The sequence below is a fragment of the Apodemus sylvaticus genome, chromosome 4 (genome assembly GCF_947179515.1).
Source record: "Apodemus sylvaticus chromosome 4, mApoSyl1.1, whole genome shotgun sequence".
NCBI lineage: Eukaryota > Metazoa > Chordata > Mammalia > Rodentia > Muridae > Apodemus > Apodemus sylvaticus.
This window is the reverse complement of record NC_067475.1, coordinates 158,663,852-158,675,763: the sequence shown is the minus strand read 5'-3', so window position 1 is coordinate 158,675,763 and position 11,912 is coordinate 158,663,852.

The window sequence follows — 11,912 nt, the reverse complement described above, 5'->3', positions numbered from 1 at the left end:
CTTTCACCTACTAAAAATGTTGGACAGGTTTTACAGTTCTTTCTTCTTAGAATTAATTTTCATAATGTATCCTCATGTTATTATCTGTGCTTAGAATCATCTGCCACTATATATCCCCTCCATCTGTTAAACCCTACTCTCCAAAAAGATGTAATCTACTCTTGTTATTCTATTCTAATGTGCAAGAGGATATTTTGAACTTTAGACCTGAATGTTGAGTTTTGTCATCTAACACTAATTATACTTGGAATATTTACTTAGAAGATTCATCATAGTGATATTTGCAATGTATGTCTCATCCATATAATACTAGCTGTGAACATTTCACATCTCAACATGCAGATATAAGTAGGTTCCTGAAAATGACATCCAATAAAAATTTCACTCCATGAAATATATAAAGAGCTTGGTTTCGAAAGTCTTCTGGAACTCAAAAACAAAACAAAACAAAACAAAAACCAACAGCAACAACAACAAACGTAGTTAAATTACAAAATGCAAAATATGGTTATGGATGGAGTTCTAGGCTTTAGTCTTTCTTAATACAGTGCCTAAGTAATTGACTTTAATTAACTTTTAAATATTTTTTACTTCCTTAGTCGAATGCCTCATACTTCTATGCTTACAGTATTCATTATAACAGTAATTCCTAATGAATGAATTACTGCCTAACTTCTTCCTTACTTTATTTTTTTGTATGTACTCCAGGAGAGTTACAAGCTAGATCATTGGACAATATTCCATAGCACTGGATAACTAAAGACTGTCCCATGAATCAAGGATAAGTTCTTTGGCCTGGAATTCAGTTGAGCCTAAAACACACCATAAACACAGGTTGCTTCAATGTCTGGAAGCTAAGTGATGGATAATTTATCTGAGATATCTCTATGATCCTTTCCATGGAATTAAAATTAATTTTTATGATTATTTGAATAGATTAACAAAAACAACAGCAGCAAATACCAATTAGTAAACAAAAATTATTTTAAGACTATAATGGAACCATAACTCTTTATGGAAATGAATCCCTCATAATAACGATCCCTGCTAGACTAAAATCAGGCATAAGCAACAAAAGCTCTCCAATTGCTTGTCTTGGTTATAAGTAGTATAGAGGTTATCACAGGATTTCAGCACAGAATAAAAACTTCTAATAAATGTTTTATTTCCATAACGCTTGTCAAATATTGCCACATATGCCATTGAATATGACTAAAAAAGCACTATAGCTCAAAGAATTTTTTGGCAACATATCCACAATTACATACACATTGAGGATTAACACCAACAGTAATTAGCTAAATTAATCTGCCTTACTGTAGTCTAGCTATGGGGCTATCATCTGATAAGCATCATAAAAACAAATCTTATGTGGATTAAAACATGTATGTATTATAAAAACCCATTCAATTTAGTGTAAAATATATGAGTAGCAGGAAAATCATCCTCCCAGTCTTTTCTCCTAGAAATTGGTGTTTAAGGTTTCAACCTGGGATCCATTGTTTTGGCACCAGCATAAGATAGACAAGTGCAAACATTACATGTGTCTATCCACATCTATAGATCAAAACTTCTCTAGAAAAATATGTCAGCAAATCAACTTCCTCACTCCAACATCACAATCAATTGTTTGTTTGTTTGTTTGTGTGTGTGTGTAAACATGTGTATGTAATACATGTGTATATATGCTGTCTACTTCAACTTGAAAAATTTGGGAATTGTAAAAGAAAATAAAGTGCTACTATAATAGGTATTAATTTTTCACATTGTTTTGGAATTGGAGGCTAGAAGAATGTTGATAAAAATAATAGAAAATATTTTAATGGATGAGCACAGTGTGGGGGGAATGTGGAGGTAAACCTGGTAGAGGAAGAGGTGATGTGAAGAGAGGCACTACAAGCTCCTAAAGTTTCCTTGAACAGTCCTGATCACGGACTGTTCATCAAGTCCAGATCATACATAGTGCATATTCTGACATGGCTCTTGGAATACTGATGAGACAACAAAATGATCTAATGCCAAGTAGGATACAGCTTACCCTGTCTTAATTTAAATCTCCATGAGATTCTACTAAACAACACCTCTTGCTCCTGTATTTGTCCTTGAATACGTAAACAACCCCTAGTTGGCTAAAACACTGCATAAAAGCTCATGTAATAATAAAGTTACGTCTGTACACTGATGCTGGTCTCCATAGTCTGATCCTGGGCATCATGGTGGACATCATCCCCATTTACTCACCACTTCCTGGTCCCTGTTTGCACAGCACAGATTATCAATTGAAATCTGAATTTGGAAACTGCTGTTTGTAAAGGTCCAATCGTGAAATAAGAAACAATCACGTTAAGTGTTAGATAAAGGGATGTCCTTGCTATTTACTGGCAAATATCTCGACCAAATTATTTCTTGAAATAGTATAAAGAATAGCAATTATAAATAAAAACTTAGCCTACATTGATATGGAGAAATCCCAGAAAAGACTTGCAAGATCTACAGGGTTATTTTTTCTAGTTTTAATAATGAAATTTAAAGGGTAAGTTAAAAACCTGTCATTTTTTAAATCCACAGTACTGGGTTGTTGAGATGGTCTGTATTAGACAGCAAATAAATAAATAATGACATGTCAGAAATGAAATCAGCTACTATATTCTAAAGTTAAGAGTATAAATGTAAAAGTACAGATATTTTCTACAATACCCTTGCTCTGAAATCATGACACAGAGGCCTGGTATATTTATTACAAAGCTTCTTGCACTATAGCTGGGCAGGGTTTGCATCTGTTCTAAGTAACATACTACCTAGCCATGTGCCCTATTGCTTATCACCTTAGTCTCTCTCTGGCTGTTTCTGCTCCATCCATCCTTCCATGGTGACACTCTCTGATGAATCTCATGTCAGTTCTATCTTCTTGTGGTCCCTACCCAAGACCCTCTCTCTGGTGTTGGAAGTCCTGATTCTTCTTCTCCTGCCCAGGTACTGGCTGTTCACATCTTTTTTTCTTGAACCAATCAGAGATGATGGAAAATAATTACATTGAGAGAGAAGAGCCTTCAAAATGTCAGCATCCAAATTGCAACCAGATCTCTGAGCACAGTAATCAGCATCTGAATAAACAGTGTACAAACCATCTCTTAAAATATAAATGTATATTTTTACTAAAATTTCTGTTGTCCAAAAATGTTTGCATTTCTATTTGCATAAGATCTTTTTTTTTTCTTTCTTAGAACCTAAAGTATTCTTGTGATCACAAATAAATTAGATGGCCTCTAGGAAACTTAAAGATACTGTGCTTTATCCATCTATAGAAGAGATAAAAATGAAGAAGAGGTCAACTTGAAAAGACTTGTGGGCATCTTCTCCTATTAAATTTCAAGAATCATATAGGAAATACCCACAGAGCTGCTGAGAAATTCATTTCAGCTGATACACTCTTAGCTTGGTCTGGGTGTAATAAAGAATATACAATGAAAATAACAATAGTGAAAAATAAAATGAAATTCTACCATCCAGAAATGGGCTGGCCACAGCTGAAGGCTCCTGTGTTTATGGTGAGAAAGTTTCCCAGCTCACAAAATAGAACATAGAAAACAGAGTGAGTAGCCTACAGTAGCCCAATGAAGAGATATGGATATTCATTCTATGGACTGAATTTTAGGACATCGATGCCTTCCCTGTGAGACATTTGTGCCATGATTCCTCCCTGTGTTAGCTTTTTCTAATTTACATTGCCTACACTCAAATATTGTATATTGTGTATGCAAAGTGAAAATAATTTGGCTCTTGTTCCTCATGTCAGACCATGTTGTTTGGGCTCTGGGTGTATGGATAATCATCACAAGTACATCACTGCCATTACTTTGTGTTGGAGAAGATAGAATTTCTAAGAATGAACTATTGCTCATGGCAATAATGTGGGAATGACCAATGAGCAGTACGATCACTGAATGCCAGCCAACTCCAATGGAATGGAGATACACTAGTTCCCTCTCCCAGCATGGTGCCTGAAACTGCAGCATTCTCCAGGAGGTTAATGTAGCAAAGGTGAGACTGAATTTCCCCTCTCCTCCTCAGATCAGGCCACAAAGTAAAAAACACCTTCTTAGGAGAGTTGAATAAAAGCTTCTCTAAGAGAACCTGCAAAAGTGAAGTTGTTGCAGCCAGAGGTTGCCTGGTACTGCCAGGAGAAGGGATGGCTACAGGCAGCTTCACAAACCAAAAGCAGCCCCTGCTTAACAGCTAGAATAAAAATTAGGAACTACTGGAGATTCAGGCACATCATCACCTCCCAAAACCTTGTGATGTAGAGAATGATCTGGACAGAAGCTTGATTCAAATAGCACCAGGAATTTGACATGTTGATGAAAGACCCAGATATGTTACCACTTTCCTATACTAACTTAAGTTGCTCAATTTCTTAAGTCATCATAGGAAAATAATTCATCTCAGTGCTTACCAAATTTTCAATACATCACATAGCAAAGGCTTGCATTTGACTTTCTGAAACATTTTCATGTTATACTTCTTATTTGATTTCAAATATAACTGTAGTTACATTTTTCTTAGCTGTAACATGCTGTCAATAGTTCATGACTCAAAGAACTTTTATGGATAGAACTGTTTGAAAGAAGATAGACATGAGAGTCATAGCTGGGAGAAGATAAATATAGAAGCCAGATAGAAATCCCAAACCTGTATTTCTTTAAGAGATTTATTTATGTCCTTCTTGTAATCCTCTAATATTAAGAATTGACAAATGGGACCTCATAAAATTACAAAGTTTCTATAAGGCAAATGGCACTGTCAATCGGACAAAACTGCAACCAGCAAATTGGGAAAAGATCTTCACCAACCTTACATCTGACAGAGGGCTAATGACAAAGATATACAAAGAACTCAAGAAGTTAGACTCCAGAGAGCCAAATAATCCTATTAAAAATGGTGTACAGAGCCAAACAAAGAATTTTCACATGACGAATTTCTAATGACTGAGAAGCACCTTAAGAAATGTTCAGCACCATTAATCATTAGAGAAATGCAAATCAAAACAACCCTGAGATTTCACATCACACCAGTCAGAATGGCTAAGATTAAAAACTCAGGAGACAACAGGTACTGGCAAGGATGTGGAAAAAGAGGAACACTCCTCCACTGCTGGTGGGATTGCAAGCGGGTAGAACCACTCTGGAAAACAGTCTGGCTGTTTCTCAGAAAACTGGACATGACACTTCCGGAGGACCCTGCTATACCACTCCTGGGCATATACCCAGAGGATTCCCCCACATGCAGTAAGAACACATGCTCTACTATGTTCATAGCAGCCTTATTTATAATAGCCAGAAGCTGGAAAGAACCCAGATGTCCCTCAATGGAGGAATGGATACAGAAAATGTAGTATATTTACACAAAGAAATACTACTCAGCAATTAAAAACAATGGATTCATGAACTTTTTAGGCAAATGGTTGGAACTGGAAAATATCATCTTAAGTGAGGTAACCCAATCACAAAAGAACACACATGGAATGCAATCACTGATAAGTGGATATTAGCCCAGAAGCTCTTAATACCCAAGACACAATTAACATATCAAATGATTCCCAAGAAAAAGGAAAGAGAGGGCCCTGGTCCTGGAAATGCTTGATGCAGCAATGTAGGAGATTACCAGGAAAGAGAAGTGGGAGGGGGTTGATCAGGGAATGGGCATAGGGAAGAGGACTTACGGGACTTATGGGGAGGGGTGAACTGGGACAGGGGAAATAATTTGTATTGTAAACAAAGAATGTAGAAAATAAAAATAAAGAAAGAAAAGAAAAGAAAGAAAGAAAAAAAAAAAGAAATCCCAAACCTTATTCCTGCTTCTATAGTTGGAGAAGCTATTATAAGACACCATTACATGTTGTTACCATTGCACCATTACCCAGTTCCATGATATAGCAAAATATCTTAAGTTCAATACAACAAATTTCACATAGATCAGTCTCCAAAAAGGAGAGATTTGAGGACGCCATCTTCACTGCAGCCCTATAAAGTGACAGCTAGGTTAAACATTATTTGGCTTTTGTGCCCAACGAAAGCAAACTCCTCTGAATTGATAGCTTTCCACAGCACCTCTGGTGTCTCTAGTAACACAATCAATATACAGAACTGAAAACTCAAAGTATCTTTTAAGACTAAGAGTAGTAATGTATCCCTATAATTCCAGCACTTGAGAGGTAAAGGAAGGATGATCTCCAAAGTTCCAGACCAACAAGAAAAATAGAGATGACATTTCAAAACCAAACCAAACAAACAAAAAAATGAGATGTCATGTACAACGAGAGAGAAAGCATCCCAGTTGTCCCCTCCTCAAGGTTTGAAATATTTTATAAGAGGGAAGATAGACATAGCAAGAACTTACAGTGTTTAATGAAAGACAATTTTCTCCATGGCCATTTTAAAGAATATATATATAATATTTGGGGGGGGTTCAAGACAGGGTTTCTCTGTGTAGCCCTGGAGGTCCTGGAACTCATGCTGTAGACCAGGATGACCTCAAACTCAGAAAACTGCCTGCCTCTGCCTCCCAAGTGCTGGGATTAAAGGTGTGCACCTCCACTGCATGGCAAGAATATTTTTCATTAATTCTTTTGATCTTTATTTAAATGATTTGTGTAATAAAGAAGAAAAATGTGTCATACTTCCCTTCAAGGAGGAAGATATGCTAAATCTCCAAGAAATATATGTCTCTCTTCCTTCTCTTAAGAAATTGTCTGAATATTCTAACCAATTGATTGCACAAGAGGCCTCTTGTCAATAAAACTATCTGTTTCATCTGAATCCAAGATGAAGAATGCTCATTGCTAAACCTCCCACTCTCTCTCTGAATTCTAACAAAGCAAAACTTCTTTACATCTTTTTATGTCCTTTATTCAGACACTAGCTAAAATCTTTGGCCTGCCTTGATGCTCTAATACTCTCTCTCTCTCTCTCTCTCTCTCTCTCTCTCTCTCTCTCTCTCTCTCTCTCTCTCTCTCTCTCTCTTCCTTAGCAGGCAGATGTTTATTGATTCCCATTGCTTCCCTTCTTATTTTCCTGGCCTATACCTTGGGAACCATCACTTTCTCTCTTCCTCTTATCAACTTCCTCTCTAGAAAGTGCTGAGTTATCGAGCATATCTGTTCCATTGGTTTTCATACTCTAAGAAAATAATGTTGTGTTTCCTTCTGAGTCTGCTTTCAAATTATTTTACCTATAAGACTAAAACCTGCAAAATTGACATAGAGCTCCTTGGCTCTATGCCTCCTGATAGGTGAAATGACATTTGTTATTTCAAAACCTGTGAGACCTAAGATAGGATGTTCTTGGTATATTAAAATATGGAGTACTAGAAATTTGAGATTGAATAGGATTAAGGGATTAAATGAATTAAAAAGAAGGAAATGAATGGTAAAGTAAATTTTAATTTACATTTTTAACATAAGCAAAAGAAACAAACAAAAACTAGGTTTCAAGCCATTTCCACACACAAGCATTAAGGAAAGCTCTGAATTCTCAAAAGACCTAAGCTTTCATTGGAACATCATTTTCTTTGTGTTTCTTAATCTGGATTATCTAGTGGACCACAAAAGTAAATCCTCTAAAGAAAGGTCAGGCCCATTATGTGTTGGGAGGGATAATGGAAAGTCTTTCTCCATGAGTATGTCAGCTACCTCAAAATAATCACATGCATTATCTCAAATCACAGTGCAAAACCCACAGGGTTGCTGTTAGGTTCAGCCCATGTCATTTGTGCTCTGGAACATTTGCTTTCTAAATAAGCCTCTGCCTAACTAGCTCTGCCTGTAAACTGAGTTGGGTTTTTGTTTTGTTTATGTTAACACAAAAATCCTTAACTATGGACTGAAACTCAGGTTAACCTACTTTCTACACTTGCCTCTTATTTGAGCAGCATTAAGTATTAGTTTCCCTCATCCAAATAGAACTGATATTTTCTTTATTTTTTAATTGAATATAATCTTCATTTACATTTCAAATGCTAAAACCTTTCCCGGTTTCCCCCCTCTCCCAAAACCACCAACCCCTCCTCCCACCCCTTGCCTCCAAGTATATATGCCCCTCCACCCAACCCACTCCAAGCCCCCCCTTCCCCCGCATTTCCCTTTTTTGAGGCCTTTATTGAGCTTTCATAGGACCAAGGACCTCTTCTTCCACTGATGCCCGACAATGAAATCCTCTGCCACACTTTTGGCTGAACCATGTGTATCCCTTGGTTGATGGTTTAGTCCCTGAAAGTCCTGGGGTGTCTGGGTGGCAGACATCTTTGTTCTTCCTAAGTAAGTCCCTTCAGGTTCTCCAGTCTGCCCTCCAACTCCTCCACTGGGGACCCCACACTCAGTCCAATGGTTGGCTGCTAGCATCTACCTCTGTATCTGTAAGGGCCCCTCCGGTGACAACCATAACAGGCTCCTTTCGGTATGCACTTCTTGTCATCCATAGTAGTATCAGGGTTTGGTGACTGTTTATAGGATGAATCCCCAGATAGGGCAGTCTCTATGTGTCCTTTCCTTCAGTCTCTGTTCCACACGTTGTCTCCATTATTGCTCCTGTGTGTATTTTGTTCCGTTTCTCAGAGGAACCAAAGCATACCCACTTCAGTCTTCCTTCTTCTTGAGCTTTGAAGTGTCATTCTGAGTGAGGCAACACAATCACAAAAGAACACACATGGTATGTGTTGGTTTTTCCACACAGTTCATCTGCCTGCACACAGTGCAGGTCAGCTGTTTGCTCGCCGTGTGGGCTGCGGGGTTGTGGTGGAGATGCAGGCCTCAATGAGGTCACACCAGGCCAAACAGTTCCACATGGGGCTTTATTTAAGATGGGGAAAAGGTGTACCAGGCAGGAAGAAGGAAGGAAAAGAAGAGAGAGAGAGAGAGAGAGAGAGAGAGAGAGAGAGAGAGAGAGAGGAGAAACACTACCCAATTATATACCGGTAATGATGTAAATTACAAGTAAAGGTGGGCCATTGAATTCTGGGTATATGGCGGTTGTTGCCTTGGCAATAAGCCTATAGTCTCACTATGCTAATTGTCGCAGGTCTGGGTACTAACATCCCCACATTTATTTCATTAAAAAGAAAAGTCAAAGAAGAGGGGGGGACCCAATGGTGAAAAGGAGTGAGGGCGCTGTGTCTCTTAAACTGCTTTCTGCTCTCTAGGGGTGTTGCCACTTTTAGGGTGTAGCTGACTTTCACCATCAGGGTCCACTTGGTATATTTTGGCATCAGGTACCTCTGTGGACAGTGGCTCTTCCTTGGGCAGCGGCTGGTAATTCTGTAACAGAAGCTGATTAATAGTTTGGTTAGAAATTTTTTGTATTTGCCATTGGAGGAATGTAGAAACAAGATTAATTAGGCAGGGAGCAAACAATAACACCAGGAAGATGATTAGAAAAGGTGTTATAAAAGGGAGTATACACTTCCACATAGGGTTTTCAAAAATGCCAGAACTGGAGGTCTCACGATCTCTGAAGTTCTTTATGTCTGACTGAAGCTCCTGGATTTTGTTTCTCACTATCCCAGATTGGTTGACAGAGAAACAGCATTCTTCTTGAAGAAACAAGCAAAGACCACCATCTTCAGCTGTCAGGACATCTAGGCCCCAATGGTTCTGAAGCACCACGGCTTCTGGATAGTAAGCACAGTTTCAGTCATTCCCTGAAGATAGCTTTTAAACTGGGAAGTGAATGTATTGTATTGGGCCAGAGAAGTCGTTATTCGTGCCACACCAGTACCAATACCTATGGCCATTTCTGTAGCAACCAAGAGTGGCACGATCTGAACTGCCCTCTCGTGTTGAGCAGCTATTACATCTACAACTGGGATTGGCAAGGGCTCATTTTCCTGGATTACTCCCAGCTCAGGGAAAATAAGTACCAATGTGCAAACTCCTGACCAGCTGGCAGGTAGGTGATGATATACCTGGGTGCCACAAAGAATTGATGTGTTCTGGATTACAAGGCATTGTGGCAGAGATGATATGTCAAGGTTTAAGGTTTTATTACAGCCTAGGGAGCTTAGTGTTCCTACAGAACATGTCCTAGAGGTCTTAAAACAGTTTGCTATGCCAAAGAGAGGGACAGAGGTAAAGTCATGGTGACATCTGAGTCAGGACAGCTAACAAAAGGTGAGGTAAGTGTATTTGGCAGTATCACTGGAGAAGCTGTAAGTGAGTTTTGAGTCAATTCCTGGGGGTACACATAACCAACAATCTTTAAAGCAACCAGGCCTGGTGACATTAAGGAGCTGGTATGCTGAGGTCAGGGTTTGAAGCAACAGGCGAATGACAAGTTAGTGCCATTTATGAGGGGTGTTGTCAAAGACCTCAGATGAGTGCTTAATTATTTCCCCTACTTTTCCAATATCTAGGGGTTGGGTGATTGAGATATATTTTCTCTGAATATGGATGGCACTTACTGGGGAACTGGGCTGGTTTTTACGATAAAGCTTACCAAAAACTCCTGTCTCCCACCTGGAATCCCACGGGGATTTTGTGTAGAAGAAAAGTGTCTTGCTGTGTTGATAGAAGAAATGATTGACCCGCGATCCTAGCATATGCATCTGACAAGACCAATATGGGCAGCCTCCATATTCATCTGGCCATTTTTTACAATAATATTTTTTCTGGTCAAAGAAAAATTAAGTATAGAGATCATAATACTTAGATGGGATAACAGATCAGGGATGATCGCGATTTGAATCGGTTCCTGGCATCCAGCTATGGAGCAGTTTCCTGACCCTATTTGTAAAGACTGTTATCTGTGGGGGTTTCTTGAACCTTGAATCTCCAGATGTAAGGACTGCCCTGGATGGAAATGAAGAACAGCAGGGGTAGGACAAGAAACCCATGTCTAATCCAATGAGGTTGAGCTCTGCTGCCGGAGTGGAGTCTCATGTTCTGGAATTGGGGACAAGGTGGATGGTCTCAATGTCCTCTGGAGCTTAATAGAGCATGGTCCTGTTAGGGTTGACGTGTATGAAGAAGAGTCATTTTTTAGGTGGAAGGATGAAAGATTTAAAGTGAGACAGGTGGACCCAATGAGAAAATCCTTCGAGTTTAGCAGTTGTAGGGGTCACGAGAATCACCTTAAAAGGGCCCTGCCATTTGGGAGAGAGGGGTGAGGGCCAATGATATGGAGGGGATAAGAGTACTTGGTCTCCAATGTTCACAGGTAGGTAGTGGACAGGAGACAGTCTGTGTCTGCGGTAGATAGTGGTCAGCAAAGTCCCATAGGAGAGAGTGAAGCTGGCAAAGCAATGGGGTGAGTAGGTGGTCTGGGAGGGGAGAGCATTTCGGTGAGAAACCAGGAGTTAAAACTGGACATCCATACATATGTTCAAAGGGTGAGATGAGAAGATGTCACTTGGGAAGAGCTAGTAGCCTGAAAAGAGCCAGAGGTAGGAGTTGTACCCAGTCAAGGTGAAGTTCCTGTGACAGCTTATCAATAGTGATTTTCAAAGACATTAGTTCTTTCTACCTTACTGGAAGATTGAGGATGGTAGGGAATGTGAAAATGCCAATGGATGTTTAAGGTCTTAGATAGACTCTGAGAGATCTGGGAAGTAAATTCAGGACCATTGTCTGACTGAAGGGAGGCTAGAACACAAAATCGGGAGATGATCTCTCAGAGGAGATCAGAGACTGTCTGAGCCCTTTTCTCAGTGGTGGGAAAGGCTTCTACCCACCCCAAAAAGGTGTCCACCAGGACCAGGAGGTACTTGACATGCTTGACAGTAGGCATATGGGTAAAGTCAAGTTGTCAGTCAGTTCCATGAAGGGAACCTCTAGCCTGATGGGTAGGGAAAGGGGTACTACGATATCTCGAGTTCGAGACATCTGAGAGATTTTACAAGAAGCAATGATAGACTTTAAGAAACTT